This window comes from Saccopteryx bilineata, chromosome 1 (assembly GCF_036850765.1).
Source record: "Saccopteryx bilineata isolate mSacBil1 chromosome 1, mSacBil1_pri_phased_curated, whole genome shotgun sequence".
Classification (NCBI taxonomy): Eukaryota; Metazoa; Chordata; class Mammalia; order Chiroptera; family Emballonuridae; genus Saccopteryx; species Saccopteryx bilineata.
In genome coordinates this window covers 333,257,478-333,282,518 of record NC_089490.1, presented here as the reverse complement: position 1 = coordinate 333,282,518, position 25,041 = coordinate 333,257,478, and the positions used below count along the sequence as shown (strand labels likewise).

Below are 25,041 nucleotides of genomic sequence, written 5' to 3'. Positions count from 1 at the left end.
TTATTTTTATATCTGGGCACATGCTGCGAACCAGTGCAGCTAGTAGTTCCAGGTCCCGAGTGGGAATGGTGCAGAATTAAGAAAATAGGTGGAATTAAGAAAATACAGGGTCAGGAGGGCCCTGTAATTGCTGCTGGCAAGAACAAAGCATGCCCCAGAACTGCATCTTGCTTTATTTATGGGGCAAAGTGGTCCATTAGCAAATCAATGAGATCTTTGATCATGTTTCCAAGGCAATCCAAGAATTTTACCAAGTGTAGAAAACCCCCACCATACATATCAGCTTAACTTTACACCAAACAAAGGATAGAAGAAACTTGCCTCCAGTCTTTCTGAGGAACATGGGGGTTAATGTAAACAATCCAGCACCACAGCTTAACAGCCTTTTGCAACCTAATCAGGCAAGTGAGGTGGGGGATTGGGCAGACTGTCAGCATATAGCCAATTCCCCATACCTCTGTCCCCCAAAAATCTAAACTTTAAAAACCCTGTTGGCTTTTTGGCCCCCAACAGGCACATATTTCTCTGGAATAGCATAGGGTGCACCTGTACACCAGTGCACCCTGGCGCATACTTTGAGAACCGCTGGGCTAGAGCCTTGGCCTGGGACACAGTGAACTCAGGTTCATGAAACCTGAGGTCACCAACTTGAGCATGGGGTCACTGGCTTAAAGCTTAAGGTCACTGGCTTGAGCCCAAGGTTATTGGCTTGAACAAGGGGTAACTGGCTCAGCTGGAGGCCCACGGTCAAGGCACATATGAGAAAGCAATCAATGAACAACTAAGGAGCTGCAGTGAAGAATTGATGCTTCTCGCCCTGGCCGGTTGGCTCAGCGGTAGAGCGTCGGCCTAGCGTGCAGAGGACCCGGGTTCGATTCCCGGCCAGGGCACACAGGAGAAGCGCCCATTTGCTTCTCCACCCCTCCGCCGCGCTTTCCTCTCTGTCTCTCTCTTCCCCTCCCGCAGCCAAGGCTCCATTGGAGCAAAGATGGCCCGGGTGCTGGGGATGGCTCTGTGGCCTCTGCCTCAGGCGCTAGAGTGGCTCTGGTCGCAACATGGCGACGCCCAGGATGGGCAGAGCATCGCCCCCTGGTGGGCAGAGCGTCGCCCCTGGTGGGCGTGCCGGGTGGATCCCGGTCGGGCGCATGCGGGAGTCTGTCTGACTGTCTCTCCCTGTTTCCAGCTTCAGAAAAATGGAAGAAAAAAAAAAAAGAATTGATGCTTCTCATCTCTCTCCCTTCTTGTCTGTCTGTCTCTTTCTCTCTCTCTCTTGCTAAAATATATATATGGTATTTTTTTAACTTTAAAAATCTTTTTAAGTGCCATGAGTATCTCACCTTTTAAACTAAAATTGAAGGGGAGAATTTAATATACAGAAAAATAAAGGATCATCTACAAAGCTTAATGAAAAATTCTTATTGATCTGGGAAAATGTTTATGATGTACAATATGACCTTGAGCATGGACCTGAAAATGGATCTATCTTTTTCTCTGTGCAAAAGAAAGAGAAGTAGAAGGAACCGCCCTAGAATTTTTAGAGTGATTATCTTTGAATTTTGAGCTTATGCATCATAGTTAACTTTTTCTTTGTATTTGCCATGGTATGTACATATTATTTACAGTCAGGAAAATAAATCTGCAATTTGTTTAAAAGGTGCTTAGAGTCTGTTAGGAATCTCAATTTTAAAAAATCCGTGTTTTTTTTAAGACCACCTTTAAAATTCTACCTCTTTTGTATAAGCAAACTGTCTATAGAATTACACATTTCTTGTAACATAATTCATACAAAAGGCAATTGAGAGCTATTTACTAGTGCAAAAAAGGGATTGTACCATTACATCAACTAGGATTAAATTACCACATTTCATTGCATATAGGCTGCAATGAAGGCAGGTCCAAACTAGACTAATCTTTTCTCTATTTTTCCTTGTTCCCCATAATAATCTAATTTCATCTCCTTGCCTGCTATTTTTATATATTTTACCCAACTGTGTTTGAAAACTATCCCAAAATTACTGGCTAACTTCTGATATAAATGTCATATTAAACTTAGGGGGAAAAAGCTAAACCTGTGCATATTATGATATGTTAATTACAACAACCACATGCCAGAGAAGTGGGCTTCTGTGGTTACAAGTTCACACTTGTGCAAGCTTCAATTATAGGGAAAATGTTCTTAGAGGAAAAATGTATAAATAGTTCAAAATTAGCTGAATTAAAAAAAATAAACTTTTGCCTGACCTGTGGTGGCGCAGTGGATAAAGCATCGACCTGGAAATGCTTAGGTTGCAGTTCGAAACCCTGGGCTTGCCTGGTCAAGGCACATATGGGAGTTGATGCTTCCAGCTTCTCTCTCCCTCTCTCTCCTCTCTAAAGTGAATAAATAATAAATAAATAAATAAATAAAAATAAACTTTTCCTAATACACTCAATGCATTTTTTTTGGCAATAGGTAGTTTAAATTATCCTGAGACTATTTAAAATGATTCGAAATGGTTCTCATTTCTGTAATACATTCACGAATATACACCTTCAAATATTTAGTTAATAATATATCTATTGTATACCTTAAGTGCCTAATTCTGTAAGATCTACAAAAAGTTTTCTCCCATTAAAGAGCTTTTCTTTAAATTGGCAGAGACAAGATTCACACGTACGAAACAAAAAGAGACAAATGAAGGACACTATACGTGAGTGGCTCAATGAAGCTAGCTACTCCACAAGGGAAGGGGCCACACCCCAATCACCTCCACACTCCTGTAGGCACAACAGCTGCTAAAGTGCATTCGTGTTCTAGGAAGTCTTCCGCACGGAAAATTTCTCTTTCTTCTTTTACTCCTGCTTCCAGCCTTCAGGACATTTATGCTCCACTGCAAGCTAATGAGGGATGTAGACAAGAGGGAGTATTTCCTCTTAAGGAAGTATGGCAGCTAAGATGCTCTTGGCTGCAAATTAGTGAAAAGCCTAATCTAATGGACACAATGAAAAGGAAATTGCATATCTCACAAGATAATCACAGAGTCAAGGTCGGTTCCAGGTGTATCAGGATTGGAGGCTCCTGTGAAGGAACCAGGTTTCTTTATGTGCACCTATCCGTCCATCCTCAGGCTGGGAGCAGACAGCTGCTGTGTTCCAGGAGGCACTCCCAGGTGTGGACACAGTCCAGAGCAGAGATGGGCAAACCAGGACCCATGGGCCGAATTTGGACCACTACCTAATTTTGTAAATAATGTTTTTATTAGGACACATGAATTCCTTTACATATTATCTGTGGCTACTTTCATCTTATAACAGAAAAATTGAGTAGTTGCAATTGGGAATTTGTAAAGTTCTCACAAAGCCAGGCCAGGCCAAGAGACAGCCAGAGCGCTATTGCTCATCGTTTACATTATCCATTCCTGTCCTTAGTGATCCACCCGTCTATCCACCTACCCATGGACCCATACTTACACAAACATTTATTGAATACTGTCTGTCACTACATGGATACTTTAAACTGACATACACACACACACACACACACACACACACACACACACTATTTTAAGACAGAGATCCCAGACACCTGCTTCTCAGATACCTATTTCCAAACTGCTTGATCCTGAACATTGTCAAACCCTTGTTCCCTGTTGCTGCCAATTCTTGGACTAATCACTCTCTGATCTCTCCTCCTCTTTCAGGTTTACAGTGTCTTCTTCGTGGAGCATCCTTCCCCACTGACTCTGATTCTTCAATGAGCAGAGACCACGAGAATACAAGGCAGGGAGAAGAGAGGTAGGCAAATAGAGCATCATGTATTGAGGGTCTCCTGCGAGCCACTCATTGTGCAGGGCACCCTGTCTTCTCATTTGAAGTTGGTTGCAGGTCATCACGAGGAATCTTGGGCAGCTGCTGAGGAAGGGCAGGCAGAAGAACACTTTCATTAATGGTTACTAGAGAGAGAATATTTTTCCTTTTTTTTTTTTTTTTTTTACAATTACCTGGGATTTTTTTCATACGCAGGCTCCTGCTACCCTAGATATTCTCTCTAGTCCTTCCCTTTCCTCACCTTTCTGAGGCCTTGTAAAATTCTAACGTGAAGCTGGAAATGACTGGAAAAAAACAATCCACTCCAGCTGACTTATCTTAAAAGAAACTCGTACAAAATGTTAACAATACTGATCACAGAGAGAATGATAGCAATTTTCTGTGAAATGAAATGTAACGAGAACTGTTATTAATGAGCCTGTACTATGTGATTTGTATATTAATCTCACCTCATATTCACAATAAGCCTGAGATTACTTAAGAATACATTTGGGTGCAAAATTCTGGAATCCTAACCACAGTGGTCTAAAAAATCATGGTTTTAGTAGTCCAGAAGGTGGTGCTGGTATCGAATCAGCTTCTCAGTGAGGACATCAAGGAACTAGTTTCTTTTTCTGAATCACTGTCCTTAGCAAGTTGACATTTAGTCTTTTGCTTGTCATCTCATAATTCCAAAATGACTGCATTAGCTCCAGATACCACATTAATATTCAAGATAGAATTGGGAAGACAGTATAGGGTCAGCCATATTAGTCCCCATTTTATCTGGGAAAGCAAAAACTTTCCCAGAACCCCCAAGGTCAGACTTCTACTGAGGTATATATATCATTGGCCAGAACTGGATGAAATGGATACCTTTAGTATTGGAGAAAGGAATTGGAGAAAGTAGCCAGTGGAATAGATAGTCAGTGTGGCCTTAGGCCAGGAATGAGCAGACAACCACTGAATCTGGATGCTGCCTGTTTTTGTAAATAAAGTGTTGTTGCAACATAGTCATACTCATTTATGTCAGTATTGTGTGTGGCTGTTTTCATGCTGCAATGCAGACTTGTGACAGAAATCAACAGCCTGCAAAGTCTAAAATTTTACTAGCTGGATTTTAACAGGAAAGTTTGCTGATCCCCGCCTTCATCCAGGGTATGCCATCACCTAGGTTGTACACTTCCCTTCCTCAAACAAAATTGGGAGAGCTTCTGATAGCAGAAAAAGAGTGTAGGCCACTGACACTATCTGCCACAATAGCTGTTGTGTTGTGTTTTAGAAGAGATGGAGGTTCAGAAAGGTTAAGTAACCTGCCCAAGAATATAAGTGCAATAAATGTAGTCCTAAATCCAAACTCAAGGCTCTCTGATTCCATATTCTTTTGACCATATCATATTCTTGTGTTATTTCATCACACAAGAGAAGTATATGATCAAAAATGTGAAGGAGCTTTGAAATACCCATCTGTTTTTCAATTCGGCCCTCAAATGAGTTGTGCAAAAGGACCCAGAGTCAATGAATCTATCTGATTAGTGTTATAATATAATGAAGCATGTAGATTTAAATTGCACTTCAATGCTGATTTCCCATCTTGTTCTCTTTGCACTACATATACACACAGGCCGGTAAGTAGACCATGATCTACTTCAGGACAGGTTTTCTTTTTTCCTATCTTTTTCTTGCTAGCACGACACATAGTATTTAACACATAATCAGGACTCGATAAAAGTGTGCGGTACCTTTACTCTGCTATTGTCTATATCAAAGAAATCCTTACCATTCATGTTTGCATGCATTACCTCCCCAATGAGGCTGTGAATTACACCAGTGGATATCTACTATTCACTCAATATATGCAGAATGACTGAATGACATCCCTACCCCACCACTGTCCCTTTGGAAGTGAAAATGATTGCAGTTGCGGTATAAGGGCAACATAAATCACCCTGGCCTGGTTGGTTAGTCCCATATGTGTGTGATGGCCACAGCCTCTGTGTGGATCTCAGACCTCAAACCTGGGCTGCCTCTGTCCCTTTATTTTCTCTGCAACCTTGGAACAATAGCACAAAGGTTAAGAGAGCCAATAACAGCATACTCTGGGGCATAGTTTTGAAAGGAAGAAGAAGGCTTTAGCACATTTATTTTTCTTCTTTTTCATCATAACTTTTTCCATAACTCAATCTAAGGAGAACTGAAAGAAACCACATCTCTTATCTTCTATTCCAGATATGTTAAGCTTTCTCAAAAGCTCTTTACCTCTCTTGCCTACAGGTGTTAGCCATCTCCTTAGCCTGGAAGATCCTTTCTCTTTCCTACTTCTTTCACCTCTCTCAGGCTAACTCCTCTTGTAAGGTCTACTTTAGAGTCTATTTCCTTTCTCAAGTTGAAGATGCTTCTGGTACCACAGCCATAGCATCCTGTACACTGAGCCTAATTATCTGTCTGCCTGTTTGTCTCTTATATGAGTCTCTAAGCAAAACCTATCTGGCTTATCCTATGTGCCCAATTAATAATTGGCTAATGAAAGAATGAGAACAGAAGTAAAAATTCCTAGGGCCCCAAACCCTTCCAATGGGCCAGGCCTGGGAATTCCTACCCATATTTGATTCCCTCTTCCCTAGAGGTTTCTGTTTGTTCCTGGGACTTTGGAAACTGTTAACGGAACCAGTGTCTTTGTTTGGAGATCTTATCTTCATGCTGCACCCGGTGTCTCTATCTCTCCAGCCAGGCATTCCTCTGCTGCCAGAGCCATCCATCTCGGCTCTTTAAGTGGCAGAGCCTGGCGTCCTGGACAGAGTGCAAAAGCTACAGTGTAATCTCGTTTCTTTCAGAGCCACTGACCAGGGGAAACAAAAACTCCCCTGATAGGGTTCTCCTGAGGCAGAACAGCCAGTGACTCTATAGTATCCTTCTGTGTTTAAAATTCCTTATCTGGCACTGCTTGCGAATCAGCAGGCCCACAGGTCAACGGAGGCTTATCTCTAGAGCTGGCGCTTCAAAGAGATAAATACGCACCCTATTTCCCTGGGCAGATAGTGGTGCCAGTGAGAGATGGGAGTAATTGGGATCCTTCAACTCTACACATAACACAACCCATTAGCCTCTTTTTTTTTTAAATTTTCAATTACAGTTGACATTCAATATTATATTAGTTTCAGGTGTCCAGAATAGTGGTCAGACATTCATATAACTTACAAAATGATCCCCTCCGATAAGTCTTGTACCCACCTGACACTAATTATAATTGTTATTACTGACTATATTCCTTACTATTAACTGTTTTCCAAAAGCAAAGTTTATTTTTTCCCCATTATAAAAAAATTTGGTAAATAATGAAAAGTGGAAAGAAAAAATTTCCTTAATAATTTACTATATTTGATATTTTTCTATTTAGTCTTTTGCTGGATCATTTCTTTAATAGTTGTGATTATATACATTTTATAATAAATATTAATTTGTATCCTGGCTTTCTTTCCATTTAAGAATGTAAGAGGAATTGTTCCCTGATCTTCTAGATTTTTGGGTAAATATAGTTACAATAGCAGCAGATCTGTATTTATTGAATAATTTATTTATTCCTCATTGTCAGGTATTTAGATAGTTTTCAATATTTTTCATCTACATTGTTACGACTGTCGTTAAACATAAAGTCTTTTCTCTTCCTTCCTTCCTTTCCCTTCCTCCCTCCCTCCCTCCCTCCCTCCCTCCCTCCCTTCCTTCCTTCCTTCCTTCCTTCCTTCCTTCCTTCCTTCCTTCCTTCCTTCCTTCCTTCTCTCTTTATTCATTTTAGTGAGAGAAGAAGGGGGAGAGACAGATAGGAACATTGATCTTTTCCTATATGTGCCCTGACCAGGGATCGAACCAGCAACCTCTGCGCTTTGGGATGATCCTCTAACTGAGCAATCCAGCAGGGCAAGCCTTTTCATAATTTATACTTATTTCCTTAGGCCTGATTCTCAGGAGAGATCAACTTATATAGTTATTTTAAATTCTTGGCTTATATTATAAGGCAATTTGAAAGAAAGGCTGTACTGGTTTATGCTTCTACCAGCAATGTTTGAGAATGCCAGTTTATTACACAGTGGCCAGGACTAGTTGATCTCCTTTAATATTGTGTGTGTGTGTGTGTGTGTGTGTGTGTGTGTTTTAAGACATTTATTTTTTCTTATTTATTTAATGTTTTATTGAGGTGACATTGGTTAATAAAATTATATAGGTTTCAGATGTACAATTCTATAATGCATCATCTGTATATTGCATCGTGTGTTCACCTCCCCAAGTCAAGTCTTCTACCTCCTCCTGAACTCCTTTCTCTCTGGTAATCACTATACTGTTGTTTGTGTGTCTATAACTTTTCTTTTCTTTCTTTCTTTCTTTTTTTTTTTTGCTTAATCTTTTCATTTTTTTCACCCGGCCCCACAACTTCCCTCCCCTCTGACTGTTCTCTGTATATACGAGTCTGGTTCTGTTGTTGTTGTTAGTTTAATTTGTTCATTACATATGAGTGAAATCATATTGTATTTGTCTTTTTCTGATTGGCTTATTTCACTTAGCATAATACTCTCCCAAGTCCATCCATGTGTTGCAAAAGGTACATTTCCTTCTTTTTTTTGGCAAAGTAGTATTCCACTGTGTAAATGTACCACAGCTTTTTTAACCACTCATCTACTGATGAGCAGTTGGGCTGCTTCTGAATTATGGCTTTTGTAAATGATGATGCCGTGAATATAGGAATGCATATATTCTTTTGAATTAGTATTGTGGGTCTCTTAGGATATATTCCCAGAAGTGGAATTGCTGGGCCATAAGGCAGTTCCATTTTTAATTTATTTAGGTAACTCCATACTGCTTTCCATAGTGGCTGCACTAATCTGCATTCTCACCAATAGTGCAAGAGGGTTTCCTTTTCTCCACATTCTCATTAATACTTGTTGTTTGTTGATTTACTGATGAAAGCCCTTCTGATGAGTGTCAGGTGATATCTCATTGTGGGGTTTTAATTTGCATTTCTCTGATGATTAGTGACATTTCACATCTTTTCATATGTCTATTGGCCATCTGCATGTCCTCTTTGAAGATGTGTCTATTCAGGTCCTTTGCCCATTTTTTAATTGTACTGTTTCTTTTTTTGGTGTTGAGGTTTTAAGTTCTTACAATTTTTGGATATTAATCCTTTATCACATGTATCATTGGTAAATATGTTCTCCCATTCAGTTGGTTGTCTTTTAATTTTGCTGATTGTTTCTATTGCTGTGCAAAAACTTTTTAGTTTGATGTGGTCCCATGTGTTTATTTTTTCTTAGTTTCCCCTGCCCTAGGCAATATATTAGAAAAAAATATTGCTATGAGACATATCCATACTGCCTAGTTTTCTAGGATTTTTATGGTTTTAAGTCTAAGAGTTAAGTCTTTAATCCATTTTGAGTTTATTCTTGTTTATGGTATAAAAAAATGGTCTAGTTTCTTTTTTTTTCCTTTTTTTGCATGTCTGTCCAATTTTTCTAACACGATTTATTGAATCCTAATCTCATGTATGTTTTTGGCTTCTTTGTCAAATATTAATTGACTATGAAGATGTGGCTCTCTGTTCTGTTGATTTATATGTCTATTTTAATGCTAGTACTGTACCATGCTATTTTGTTTACTATGGCCTTTTAGTATAGTTTGATATCAGGTAGTATTGTAGTATTGTGTGTGTGTGTGTGTGTGTGTGTAAGGAAAATGGTTTATTCAAGAGCCAGCCACCTGAGAAGATGGGGTCCCAAAGACCATTTTAACATCTCAGGGCAGGCAGAGGTTTTTATAAGGAGTGAGAGAGAAAACAGACCAAAGAATCAAGGGCGGGGGTTAAAAAGTTCTCTGCGTGCAGACTAGCAGAGTCTGTTTTAATAAGGACTGTGAAACTGGTCTAGCAATGGTCTGGTGTGCGTCATCCTGGTTTTGTCATCCTGGTTTTACATCATCTTGATTTCACAATTGAAGGTCAGCAAATATCCAGGAGCTGGAATGCCTGAAGTTCAAAGTTTGTATTTTTTTAAGTTAGTTTCCAGAATCCTTACACAAACATGCTGTTTATCAGTTTATTATAAAAGGATATATATGACTTGGGAACAGGCCAGATGGAAAAAATGCACAGAGCAAGGTATGGGGGAAGGGCACAGAGTTTCCATATCCACTCTGCATTCACCCACATCTCCACATGCTCACCAAGTAGGAAGCTAGTATATACTTTTAGTTGGATTGGGAAAACAAAATTTATCGTTGGCTTAATTTGCATTTCTTTCATTATTAATGAGGTTAAATAGTTTTTCTGAAGTAAGTATTTCATTTTGGAAATAATCTATGTCCTTTTTCATCTCTCTATTTAGCCATTTAATATTTTTTGTGTTAATTTTCATGTGAGTTCATTGTTATATTCCATATATAATTCAAATACTTTCTTCCTGTTTGTCATTTTCTGTTTGATTTTGGTTTTTTTTGTTGTTGTTGTTACTGTTTTCTTGGGTAGAAAAAAAAATATTTTTTTTTGGTACAGGGAGTTGCTGGGTTATGAACAAGATAGGTTCTGTAAGTTTGTTATTAAGTTGAATTAACATTTAAGTTGGAACAGGTACATTTACCTAGTAAATGCAACTTAGAAATATGTTTGTTTTAATGTAGTGTTTATTTTTACCTTTCTGTGAATTTAAATACTTAAACATTTTCAAATAAACCTTAAGCTATCTTGGATGATGCAGAAGATGATGGATTTATTGGAGATGATGAGACTGGTGTTAGAGTCAGGGTTTGATTCTGCTGCTGGAGTCAGTTTCTTGAAGTAGGCATCAAGGGAGGTTTGTAGAGAGCTTTTCCTTTTCTCATCATAGATGGCCCTGTAGCATCTCAGGTCTTCGGTAACTGTTCAGTGAAACTCTCTGTATCAGCCTCTTCCTCATAAACTTTGCCATTCCTGCTTCAATAAGACAAAAAGCATCAGCTCTTTTGTAAAAAATTTTTTTTGTTTTGGAGTTTTTAGGTCCCTGTTTTCATCCCTAAATGCTATTATCTGCTGCTCTACTTCCATAAGGTCTACATTGGTTAGTTTTTTGCCATGGGAGTTGAGTAGCTCTATGATATCATTTTCACTGATGTCCAACTGCAATTGATTACCAATAGCCCTTATGGTGCTTTGTTGGTAAGTACAAATATATAAGTTGGATTTTTATATCTCTAGGACTTACTGTACTCCAATGTATTGCTATTTTTTTAAGAGCAGAGAGACAGATAGAAAGGGAGAGAGATGAGAAGCATCAACTCATAGTTGACTCACTTGAGCTGTTCATTGGTTGCTTCTCATATGTGCCTTCACCAAGGGGATCCAATCAAGCCTGTGACCACCTGGCTCAAGCCAGTGACCTTGGGCTTAAGTCAGCGACCCCACCCTCAAGTTGGTGAGCCTGCACTCAAGCTGGCGACATTGACTTTTTTTTTTTTACATTGACTTTTGAACCTGGGTTGTCAGTGTCCCAAGTTGATGCCCTATCCACTGGTCAAGCTCCAATGTATTGCTTTTAACATTGTGTTATCTTTTGTTACTTTTAAATAGCTTCTCTCCTAGAGATTTGATAACCATCCTTTTCTTTCATTGCTTTAATTATGTTTGTTAGCTAGTTTGTTTGTTTTGTTCAGGAAGTGACTAAGAACCCAAAACCTATAAGAACCTCATATAAAACCTATGTATAGTACTCTTATTGATCAAAGTCACTCCATTAAATTTAACTTCTAAATAAAAAAGAACCCCAAATCTAGAATCAGACTGCCTGACTATCAGATCTACCACCCAGCAACTCTATAAATTACTTAAACTCAGCATCTCAACTTTCTTGTCTGCAAAATGGGGACACAAATGTACTATGCACCTCAAACAGTTATTGTGACAAATTAATATATGTAAAGCACTTAGAACTGTTCTTTGAAGCTTACAGTAAGTGTTGTGTAAGTTTTATGTATTAATATTTGTTTGTTGTATAGCTAAAATCTGATAGCACTAAGCTCTATTTTTCTAATTTAAAAAATTGCGTAAGGCCCTCACCCACATAATAGCTTGCAGGCAGAAGCCATGGCCTATGACTACCTGGTGATCTTCAGCTTTTCATGTAGGCTGGCCAGTGCATGCCAGGCGTGGAGCCTGGCACTAGAGTCATGGTGGTGGAGAGCCATGAGCTGGAGGGAACTTGGATGTATGTCAGATGTGTACCCAAAAAGGTAATGTGGATCACAGCTGTCCACTGCGATTCATGCATGATTGTGTTGATCATGGCTTTCAAAGTTGTGATAGTAAAGTCAACTGGTGGGTTATAAAGGAAAAGCAGAATGCCTATGTAAGCCACCTGAATACCATCTATCAAAATAATCTAACCAAGGTCTGTACAGAAATTCTCCCTGGCCATGCAGTATTCACTTATGATCCCAAGTCCACAGTTGAGGTCAGTGGGAAAAAATATACTGCACCTCACATCCTGACTGCAACAGGTGGCATGCCCTCACATCCACAGGAGAGCAGGGTTCCCGGTGCCAGTCTAGGAATAACCTGTGATGGAGCTTTTCATCTGGAAGAGTTGCCTACCCACACTGTCATTGTTGGTGCAGGATACTTTGCCCTGGAGACACCTGGGATCCTTTCTGCTCTGGGTTATACAACATCACTCATGATACAGCATAAGGTACTTAGACATTTTGATTCCATAATCAGTTCTGTACTGAAGAGCTGGAGAATGCCAGCATAGAGGTTCTAAAGTTCTCACAGATCAAGGAAATTAAAAAGACTTCCTGAGGCTTGGAACTCTACCTGGTTACTTCAGTTCCAGATAGGAAACCCATCTTGACCATGATTCTAGATGTTGACTGCCTGCTCTGGGCCATAGGGCGGGACCCTAAAGTCCAAGGACTTGAATTTAAACAAACTGGGAATTCAACCTGATGACAAAAGTCCTCTCATAAAAGTAACAAATAATTTTAATCACTTAAAATAAAATAAAGAATAAAATAAGGGAGGCAGGCTTCTTGTGTTATATGTTTTTACAGAAAGGTCACATCCTTGAAGCAGCTTTGTAACATCCAGAGCATAGTACTGGCTTCAAACACAACAGAAACAACCACAACAACAAAAGATTCTGTGTACCTGCTTTATTTGTTAGTTTGTTTATTTATTTTCATGTATTGATTTGAGAGAGAGGAAGGGAGAGAGAAACACTGATTTGTTGTTTCACTTATTTATGCATTCCTTGGTTGATTCTTATATGTTCTCTGACTGGATTGAACCCATGACCTTGGGGTATCAGAATGACATTCTAACCAACTGAGCTACCTGGCCAGGGCTACATTTGCATTATTTTTTATTAATTTAATTTGTGTGTGTGTGTGTGTGTGTGTGTGTGACAGAGACAGAGAAGGGGGCAGACAAACAGGAAGGGAGAGACATGAGAAGCATCAATTCTTCGTTGCAGCACCTTAGTTGTTAATTGATTGCTTTCTCATCTGTGCCTTGACCGGGGGCTACAGCAGACCAAGTGACCCTATACTCAAGCCAGCAACCTTGGGCTCAAGCTGGGGAGCCTTGTTCAAACCAGATGAGCTCGCGCTCAAGCTGGCAACCTCAGGATTTCGAACCTGGGTCCTGTGCATCCCAGTCCAATGCTCTGTCCACTGCGCCATTGCCTGGTCAGGGCACACTTGCATTATTTAAATGTGAACATCACATTTGGGAGATTTGAGGGGGTTGGTCACGTAAGTAAGGGACATTAGAAGTAATTCCAGAAGGAGAGAGACTTAAATACTTCAAATGTCCGTTCCTCTGCTAAGAGTTTATAGTTAAATAAAAGATTTCACTATATTTTATTTATTTATTTATTTTTGTGAGAGAAGAGAGAGAGGAAGGGAGAGAGATAAGAAGTATCAACTTGAAGTTGTTTCATTTTAGTTGTTCATTGATTGTTTCTTTCATGTGCCTTGACTGGTGCAGTGTTGCTGGCTCAAGCATGAACCCATAGACATGATGGTTGCTGACTTGAGACCAACAGTTGCTGGCTTGAGCCCAAAGTTGTTGGCTTGAGCCCAAAGGTCACTGGCTTGAGCCAAAAGTCACCAACTTGAGCATGGGATCATAGGCATGACCCCATGGTCGATGGCTTGAGCCCAAATGTTGCTGGCTTGATGCCCAAGGTCACTGGCTTGAGCCCAAGGTTGCTGGCCTGAGCCCAAGGTTGCTGGCTTGAGCAAAGGGTCATTGCTTTGCTGTAGTCCTCCGGTCAGGCCACATATGAGAAAGCAATCAATGAACAACTAAGGAGACTAAGGAGCTGCAATGAAGAATTGATGCTTCTTATCTCCCTCCTTTAATGTCTGTCTGTCCCTATCTGTCCTGCTCTCTGTCACATACACACACACACACACATGAAAGAATCAAGTATGATATATGCTACAGCATGAGTGAACTTTGAAAACTTTATTTTAATTGAAAAAAGTCAGTTCCTGGCGCTGGCTGGTTGGCTCAGTGGTAGAGCGTCAGCACAGCATGTGGAACTCCTAGGTTCAAATCCCAGCCATGGCACATGGGAGAGGCACCCATCTACTTCTCTACCCTTCCCCCTCTCCTATATCTCTATCTCTCTCTTCTCTTGCTGCAGCCAAGGCTCCATTGGAGCAAAGTTGGCCCGAGTGCTGAGGATGGCTCCATGGCCTCTGCCTCAGGCACTAAAATGGCTGCAGTTGCAATGGAGCAATGGCCCAGATGGGCAGAGCATCACCTCCTAGTGTGCATGCCTGGTGGATCCTGGTTGGGTGCATGTGGGATTCTGTCTCTCTGCCTCTCTGCTTCTCACTTCAGAAAAATACAAAAAAAAAATGTCAGTTCCCAGTGACCATATATTTTATGATTCCATTTATTGAAATGTACAGAATGGTCAAATCTGTAGAGACAGAAAGTAAATTAGTGGTTGATTAGAGCTAGATAAAATGGGAAACTGGACGGTCAAACCTAAAAGATACCAAGTTTCTGGTTAAGTCTCAAATGGTTTGAACTCATTGTGTACCTAGGTTGTATGCCTGCTTCGTTGTTTCAAAGGAGACTGAGTACTACATTGGAAAATTTACCACTGAAATATGAGACTTTCTCCTAACCTAGAAAAGCTATTCAAAAAACAAATGGGCAGTCATGATTATAATATATATTATCAGAACAAAGACAAACTCCTAGAAAACCTCAAATCTGAGGTGGACAAAGAAGAGAATCCCTGGAAGAATACAGAGAAGGAAGGGTGATATAGACGGAAGGAAAATACAAAGGAAAAATAATGGAAGATAATGGATTCAAGAATTTCCAGCAGGGAGTAGTAATCAAGAGTGTTAGTATTATACGGAAATTAAATCAAGTAAAGGCTGAGAATTATCCATTAGCTTTAGCCAGGTCATTCATATCCTTAGTAAGAGAAGTTTAATTTGTATAAGGAAGAGTAACCCTAATTTCAGTGGGCTGAAAAGGAAATGGAAGATGCTGATATAAAGACCTAAACTCTCTCAAGACTTGGGGATCCAGTCCCAACATGTGAGTGTTACAATAAACATATTTAATCCTTGTAAAGCTTTATGAAGTAGGGAATGTTATTACCCCTATACTATAGATGCAAACAGGCTGTCATGTAAGGGGCAAATTGTGTCTCACATCCAGACTTGCCTGACATCAGAACCAGAGGGAACTCTTAGGCACTAAATCACACTGCCAACATTTCATAATGGCTGTATGTTTTAGGGCCAATCCCCATAATCACAGATTTCCAAATAGGAAGTGATTTGAACTCTGTTCCACTTCTTGCTTGCACTTCAGTGGTTCTTTCTCAGACTCTTAAAGCCAGATTATCTGTTCCCTACCCTTTCATCATACTATGTTTATTCCTCTGCTATATTTGTTTTTGAATTATTTCTTCCTCTTCTAGTAACAGAACTGATTCTTCCCCCCTCTGAGGAACTACGCATTTTCTCATCTCCATCTATTGTTTTGGCAAGTTGCCGACTTTATCCTTGTCTCCAGGGCTGGATAAATCACATAGCCGAGACCAATAAGAACGGAGCATCTCTAGTCACTGTGATAAGTTTAGGGATTAGCTTGTAAACAAATTGAAGCCACTGCAGATCACTTTTATTTTTATTTATTTATTTTTATTTTTTTAAAGAGAGAGAGACAGAGAGGCAGAAAGAGATAGAAAGGAAAGGAGAGAGATGAGAAGCATCAACTCGTAGTTGCATCACTTTAGTTGTTCATTGATTGCTTTCTCATATGTGCCTTGACCAGGGGACTCCAGCCAAGCCAATGACCCCTTGTTCAAGCCAGTAACACTGGGCTCAAACCAGCAATTACAGGGTCATGTCTATGTTCCCACACTCAAGCAGAGACCCTGCACTCAAGCTGGATGAGCCTGCACTCAAGCTGACAACCTCAGGGCCTAAATCCTGCATCCTCAGCATCCCAGTTTGGCACTGGATTCACTGTGCCAATCCAGTCATGCTGCAAATCACTTTTAAGACTTACCACAGGCCCTGACTGGTTAGTTCAGTCAGTTAGACTGTCCTCCCTGAAATGACAAGGTTGTGGAATCAATTCTTGGTCAGGGCACACATTGGAAGAAACCAGTGAATGCATAACTAAGTGGAACAACCAATGAATGCTTGCTTAAGTTAATTTGAGTGAGATTTTCTCTCACTTGACAGAAACCAAGACAAAAAATAATGTGTAGCTTATTACTGCCTGCATAATTTCTTTCCCAACAGAATGCTAGCCATGGAATGCCTTAATCCTGTCATATTTCTCTTTGTGCTCCACCCCCACCAATATCTAGGATGATGCCTTGTATGTAGTAAGTGCCCAGTAAATGCCTGATGGGTTCAGTAGAATTGAATGTGGACTGATTCTGCAACATTCCTAAAAAGGTGCCTCAGAAAAGCTTTCCTGTCTGCTATCTGGCCGACTGTTGCTTTTGTCTCTTAATCACAAAAGTAGTCTGCAGAAGTTTCAAATATTTGATCTTTCTGTTTGTTTGAATCCATGTTAAACTGGAATGTGGTGTAAACATGTCCTTGGAATGCTCACTGCATGTTCCAACAGAACAAACAGCTCAGAAGCTATGGAGTGGATTCTTGTAGCAGTGATTCAATAAAATGAAATTCTCACTTTCTGTCCTTTGTAAAAAAAAAATACCACCCCAAAAACCTAGTTTTTCTCTGAGGTTATTTCCTTTCACAAAAAGAGAGTGACACCCTCTCAAATAAAAATGAGATAGAAAATTAGGGCATTTTTCTGTCTATTACTGTGAAAAGTTGACAGCAATTCCATATTGGATGGCGTAGCTATTGCCATTGTGTACAGTTCAGAAACACTGTTCTTTTGGGCCAGGCTCATTAAACAAACAAACAAAAAAACAGACAAAAGAAAATACTTTCAGAACACATCAAGGACCACAGCTAAATAATGTGTCATAGCTTTGAAAACTGGAATATCCTGATTGGCTTGTGTTGTTAACTGCTGAGATTTTTGTTTCTCATTGAAATACATATGGAGAATCTTCTACCATATCTCTTTAATAAAAAAAGGGAGGAAATACAGTGAGTTGATCATATTAGGATTTCAATTTATCATAATTACAAATGTAGCTGACCCTTATCGAGTACTTATTATGTGCCAGATTCTGCTGCAAGCATTTATACATATTAATAATAGGTAGGGACTTTATTATCCCCATTTTACAGATGTGAAACTGAGGTGTAGCATAATTACTTAACTTGTCCAAGGTTACACAGCTTGTAATGGGAGAGCTAGAAGTCATATCAGGTAGTCTTGCTCCAGAGCTTCTGTTCTTACCCATTATGCTTCACTGCTTCTCTGAATATTTGCTCAGACAAGTTGATAGTTTGTGGAACTATGGGAATGTGATATTTTGGGAAAGTCATCTTGCAACATCTATTAAATTTTAAATTACTTACAGAAGTAATACATGTATACTAAAGCAGTGGTCTCCAACCCCCGGGCTGTGGACCGGTACCGGTCTGTGAGCCATTTGGTACCGGTCCGCAGAGAAAGAATAAATAACTTACATTATTTCCGTTTTATTTATATTTAAGTCTGAACGATGTTTTATTTTTTAAAAATGACCAGATTCCCTGTTACATCCGTCTAAGACTCACTCTTGACGCTTGTCTCCATCACATGATACATTTATCCCTCCCACCCTAAAGGCCGGTTCGTGAAAATATTTTCTGACATTAAACCAGTCTGTGGCCCAAGAAAGGTTGGGGACCATTGTACTAAAGGATTTATATACTGGAATATTTGTTGCAGCATTGTTGGTGCAACTGGAGAATCTCAAATGTCCAGCAATAAATGAAAATCGAATTATCTGTGATGCAATTATATGTGGCAAGTATATTTTGAATGAATTGGGTCTCAATCTGTTGACCTGAAGATACATCCATGTTCATTAATTAAATGAGAAAAGCAAATATAAAGAACTGCGTGTTGTGTGATGCAGTTTTATAAAACAGTGATCAAAGAACACACACACACACACACACACACACACACACATCTGTATGTGGTTTATAAGAATTGTGTGGAATTTGGATACACCAGGCTGTTAGTATTTGGGGTAGGGAAAAAGTGGGCACAGGAAACAATAAGAAAACAAAAAACAAAAACAACACGCAACAATGGGCATGGTATAATGTCAAATTAAAATGTCGAATATAGGCCCTGGCCGGTTGGCTCAGCGGTAGAGCGTCGGCCTGGCGTGCAGGAGTCCCGGGTTCGATTCCCGGCCAGGGTACACAGGAGAAGCGCCCATCTGCTTCTCCACCCCTCCCCCTCTCCTTCCTCTCTGTCTCTCTCTTCCCCTCCCGCAGCCGAGGCTCCATTGGAGCAAAGATGGCCCGGGCGCTGGGGATGGCTCTGCCTCAGGCGCTAGAGTGGCTCTGGATGCAACAGAGCAACGCCCCAGAGGGGCAGAACATTGCCCCCTGGAGGGCATGCCGGGTAGGTCCCGGTCGGGCGCATGTGGGAGTCTGTCTGACTGCATCCCCGTTTCCAGCTTCGGACAAATGAAAAAAAAAAGAAAAAGAAAAAGAAAAAAAAGAAAAATGTCGAATATAAAAGTCAATATAGCATAACCAGTGGTGGCACAGTGGTTAGAGCATTGACCGGGGTCACTGAGGTCCCAGCTTCAAAATCGCAAGGTCCTAGCCTGAGTGCAGGGTCACTGGCTTGAGCCTGAGGGTCACTGGCTTGAAGCCCAAGGTCACTGGGTCAGCTAGAGTCTCCCAATCAAGGCATATAGGAGAAGCAATCAGAAACAACTAAAGTGATACAACTACAAGTTAATGTTTCTCATCTTTCACCCTTCCAGTTTCTCTCTCTCCCAAGAAAAGTTAATATTACTGAAAATATGTATAACTAAGTATGGATTTAGGAAAAAGTTACATGATAACTAGAACAAATGTTAAATCAAACATTAATTTTATTTAATTATAATTGTGTGAAAAAATTTTTATTTGGATTTTTGTTGTTTTTGCAATGGGTTCAAGTGTAAACATGAAATAAGTAAAAGGGAGCAGAGAAGAGTTTGGTGATGAAAAAATAATAATAGATTGTGATAGCGAGCATTCACTGAGTGCTTATTCTGTGTCAGGTACAGTGCCTCATTCAATCTGAAGAACTCTGTACAATGACAATCACCTTTTACACACCAGAAACTCACTCCAGAAGTTGAGTTGCTGAAGGTCATTCAACTAATAGTTTACAAAAACATGATTCGAATCTAGTGCTGTTTGACCCAAAACCCATAATCCTGACCATTGTAGTCAGAAGAGAAGGTGGGGTCAGAGGGTACTCTTATTTATATCATTATAAAATTATAAATGGAATGTTTCTCCTGATATGAAATATTTAATTTTTAATAATAAAACTCTCACACACAAAATCACAAGGAGCTAGTTTTGTTGGATTGTAACTCTGACCTCATGTCTGGAATTAACTGATAGTGAACTATTCCAATTCTTTCAACATCAAAACTTTGCACTTAGACAGCTAGCTGGTCATTCATAAGCTGATTGTATACTGTACAGGACAGGGAACTTGAAGTGAAATTAAGAACAGCCTCAGCTTCCTGGCCCCTTGAGGGAAAGCAGCAGGTGAAATACAGAGCAATAGGGAAGGAATATTCCAGATCCAGTTCAGGGTTCCTGACCTGTTCTCGACGCAGCCCAGAAAGATATTTTGGTTATAGGGTCTCTGTGGGAATTCAGATCCTTTTCCGAGTTGGCCTGAAAGTCTGTATCACACTAGGACTCTGGGTTCTCTCTAGAATTAATCAGGAAAGACCTAAATTCTCAATTTTTGTAAGAAAGTGGGCTTCCTAAGATCCCTTGGCCTCATGGGTCACCCATCATGTGCCAGTTATGTGCCAGATGCTCTGAGTGTACAAAACTAATGATGATGATAAAGAAGGTAAAACCATGATGACCTCATTTATCATTCTGGAATCCAGATATAATTACATCTCTTCCAGTTTTTCAAGGTTCAGCTCCTAAGCTCATTTACTATACACTCCTTTTCTTTCCTCTTCTTAGGACTGCCTCCTTGCATAACTTCAGGGGCACCCATCCATATTGTATTCAGATGGAATGTATCCCTCAGCACATCTTCAGAGTGTGGACATCGATCACAATAGATTACAATAAGAGTGGTGCCTCTTGGAGTTGTGCAATTCCACATTAATTCCTCTATGTAATTTCAATCTCAGCTTTCTATCCAAGTGGAATGGGAAAGAAGATATTTCAAGACTAAAACATGCTCTTATTCCCTTCCTCTAAGGCAATAGGTCTCTTGTATAGTAGTTGTGTAATTAAGAAGGGTTACTCAACTGATTCTTACAAAACAAAGATCTGCTTCAAAGTGATTCTCTAAAGCTTGTTTTTATCTATTATGAAATGTATTTTCTGCTCCTCCAGACCCCCCATTACATAATTAATAATAGCTATCATTTATTCCGTTGACATGGGATATACTTTACATGCATATCATCTCTCTTGTAGAATAATTCTGAGTCTAATAATGGAGCTAACATGAACAGAAATTATAGTACGAGGTAGAATGTGAAAAAAATTATGAGTGAGGTAAGTGCAAAGCACCACAAGAGCTCAGAGGAGAGAAGGACTATTTCCAACCAGAGAGGTTCATTCAGTCAACATCAGCACATAATTATTGTGTGTTTATATCCTGGTCTCAAGAATCTCAAAGATTGTGGGGAAAAGAACAGGGAAACAGATCATCTTGACAGTATGATGTCATCTGATGACTGCAATATGGCCATCAGGGCAGGCTCCTTGCAAGAGGTGGCTCATGATCTATAAGCATTGAAGGTTTGGGGGCTTTTGAACAGACAAGGATGGGTTGCTCCTGGATCTCATTATACCAGCACCGTCATCCTCTAGAAGAGAGAAAGAGAGAGAGAGAGAAAAACAAGGGATTGTTAACTTCCCCATTCAGTTCTCCTCCAAGGGCCTAATATTGAAGCCCTTAATGGTAACCAGTCCTTCCCCTCTGTGCAGCTGGCTTTTCTCCTGCTGAAGATTGCACTGCACTTTCCCCTACTTAACTCCATTCAGTTTGTGACCTCCTATCCAATTTACCAATTCTGATTCCCATCCTCCATCTTTTCTCCCACTGAGAAGAAACAGCTGACTTTGGGACTTCCAAACCTCCTGGAAAAAGGCCAAGCTTCCATAAACTCCAGAATATTATTGTGTGAATTAAAATGTTCACATAGCATCAACCATGCAGTTACTCCAACATTTATTTTGGAAAATATTACATTTGGAAAATGGGAAGCATTCCAGAGTATTCTCTTACCTTGAAATATCAGTACACACAAGGGTATTTTCAGATCATTTCTTACTTAAAAGTTAGCAAACAATCTGTACAATTAGTCACATAAAATTTCCTTAAATAACATTAGTTAAGGGCTCTGGGGTTTAAAAAATGCCTATAGAATATTTGTGGAGAAATTGAGGGCAGAAAGCTGCAATTCTAACTCTGAAGCAAACTTTCAATATGCCTTTGAGTTAAATCCCACTTGGCTCTTATTACACATTTCTCTTCCAGTCACTGATGATTAGACCTTGCTCAGTTGCACTTTTTTCAAGATCTTACATGCTTCAAACTCCATCCCTTGGCTATAAGAGGCAAAGCAGTCTAGAACCCTTGGGAGAACTATATCTAAATTTAAAGGGCTAGGCACTTGGGAGCCCAAGGACCCATACCTTTTCCTCTCAAAATCCTCTTCCTGCCATCTGTTTCTCCTCAGCTTGGCTTTGCAGTGCTAAAGCCCAGAGAGAAGGCTGCCAAGGGCCAGCTATTCCAGGGGGGGTCTTATCAAGGCACCTCATTCTTTAGTGTAGTTCAGTCCCTGGTGTCTGTGTTATGTTTGCAGTGGCCACAACACCAAGTGAGGTTGGGGGCCTTGAGAAAAAAAGCCTGGAATGCTGGACAGGTTGCAGTCCTTCTTGGGTGTTCTTTTAGGCTTTGAAATTTGATAACACCTGAAACTCACAGTGTTCACCATCCCATTTATAAAAAACAAAACCCAACACGTGCGCACAGATACATGTGTGTGTGTGTGTGTGTGTGTGTGTGCGTGCGTATAAATGAATAAAGAAAAACTAGGAGAACATGTGCCAACAGATAACAATGGTTACCTCGGGGAAAAGAAGTGTAATTAGGTGGGGGTAATGACAAGCTACTGATTTACAGATACCTTCTTTTTTTTTAAAACTGAAAATTTTTTTGTGGAATGTGTGAATAAATATAAAGTGATAAAAATAAAATGAAAAATACATATTAAAAAAGAATTAAATATTCTTCTATATACTAATATAGAAAGCTATCCAAGCAATTGTAAGTTAAAAATAGCAAGTTTAAAGTGGTAAGTATCACAAGTTCAATTTTGGGGAAAATGTAAATATACTCACACATAATTGGTGATATATGCACAGAAAAAACTAGGAGGAGAATACAATAAATTATTACTGTGCTTATTTCTGGGAGGTGGAATGAAAGGGGACTTTAACTTTCTATATTGTATAGTCCTAGAATATTAAAATTTTTAATATTAGCATTCATTGGTTTTTCTAACAAACAACTTGGCTGATGTACCATTATATTCTTGTTAATTAGATGTTGCCTTTAAATTTTTATTTTTATTTATTCATTTTAGAGAGGAGAGAGAGAGAGAGAGAGGAGAGACAGAGAGAGAGAAGGGGGAGGAGCTGGAAGCATCAACTCCCATATGTGCCTTGACCAGGCAAGCCCAGGGTTTCGAACCGGCGACCTCAGCATTTCCAGGTCGATGCTTTATCCACTGCGCCACCACAGGTCAGGCTAGATGTTGCCTTTAAAAGACTGACTGTCTGGTTTTAATGAGCCAATATGTAAAACCACATTGACTGATCAGAACAGCTAGTTCACACCCCAATCCAAATGATAATGTTCATAGGAGTCTCTCATGTTTAATAGAAATTTCAGCTTTCACACCTGTACCAAACCTTAAACAAGTCCTCCTGCTACAAATTCCCTTATTCCTTATCTTCTGCCGGTAAACTCCTACTTATTCTTTAAAACCCAGCTGAACCATTAGTTTTCCCCTACCTTTTATGGGGGTGTCCAACAAGATGGGTGTCTCAGTGCAGCATCTTTCTGCCTGGATGGAGTATCAGTGCCACAGAAGGATAAAGAGGGTGTCCGCATTGGTATTGAGGGACCAGGGTGAGAAAAGATTAGTAAATAAGTAAATTGATTGATTAGAGGTCTCTAACCATCAGAGTTACAAGTATGGAATAGAAGAAAACACATACACACATTCATCTGAAGGATTTAGGAGTAGCAACACCCCAGTAGCAAGAAGGCATACCTAGCAGCTTCAGATTGATAAACCATTCTTTACTAAAAGACACCAGAGTTCTTTGCAAGATTGGCTAACTTTAGTGCTTTGGCAGTGAAAGTAAAAATAAATTGTGTCAAAAGAAAAAGAAGTGTTTAAAAAAACAATGGGGCCCTGGCCAGTTGGTTCAGTGGTAGAGCATCTGCCTGGCGTTTGGATGTCTCCAGTTTGATTCCCACTCAGGGCACACAGGAGAAGCGCCCAACTGCTTCTCCACCCCTTCCCCTCTTGCCTCTCTCTCTCTCTCTCTCTCTCTCTTCTCCTCCCCTCCTGCAGCCATGGCTCGATTAGAGCGAGTTGTCCCTCGGTGCTGAGCTCCACTTCAGGTGCTAAAAAAAAAAAAGAAAAAAAAAAGGCTCCAGTTGCAAAGGAGCAAGGGCTCCAGATGGTCAGAGCATCACCCCCTGGTGGGCTTGCCAGGTGAATTCCAGTCAGGGCACATGCAGGAGTCCGTCTCTGTCTCTCCTCCCCTCACTGAATAATAAAAATAATAAAAAAATAAATAAAAATTTAGTATTTAAAAAAATAATGAAAATGTCTAAAGAGCACAAGAGAGAGTTTGAAAGGGCTCCCACTGGTAAATCCTGGAATATTTCAGCATAAAAGTAAGTACTGATAGTAATGGATTATAATCCATTGGATAAAAGTGAAATCCATGATTACATACTAATATAAATAAAGAAATAGAAAGTTTAATGAGGAAGTGGATATTTACCTAGTCTTAACTTTCTCCCAATTTTATTTTATTTTTTTGTATTTTTCTGAAGTGAGAAGCGGGGGGGGAGGGTGGCAGACAGACAGACTCCCACATGTGCCCTACCAGGATACACCTGGCATGCCCACAAGGGGGCGATGCTCTGCCCATCTGGGCTGTTGCTCTGCAGCAACCGGAGCCATTCTAGTGTCTGAGGCAGTGGCCATGGAGCCATCCTCACTACCCGGGCCGACTTTGCTCCAATGGAGTCTTGGCTGCAGGAGGGGAAGAGAGATAGAGAGAAAGGAAAGGAATAAAGGTGGAGAAGCAGATGGGCGCTTCTCCTGTGTGCCCTGGCTGGACTTCCACATGCCAGGCCAACGCTCTACTGCTGAATTAACCAGCCAGGGCAGTTTCTCCCAATTTTAAAACTTACTAATTACAGAGAGAAAAAGAATAATTTTGTAGTAGATAAGCCTGGAAGACACCATCTTAATTAACTGATCAAAGTATCCATAACCAGTAATAGGACAAATCAAAACT

General features: G+C 40.0%; 1 protein-coding gene and 1 pseudogene across 1 annotated transcript in view; both read left to right on the top strand.

The window, feature by feature from the left end:
* TMEM135 (transmembrane protein 135) overlaps nt 1-25,041 on the top strand; it is a 368,866-nt gene that overhangs the window by 47,939 nt on the left and 295,886 nt on the right. Inside the window, exon 2 of the mRNA XM_066248597.1 lies at nt 3,681-3,774. The gene's annotated coding sequence lies outside the window, so the exon portion shown is untranslated. The remainder of the gene's footprint in view (nt 1-3,680; nt 3,775-25,041) is intronic.
* Nucleotides 11,888-12,800, top strand: LOC136319568 (glutathione reductase, mitochondrial pseudogene; annotated as a pseudogene).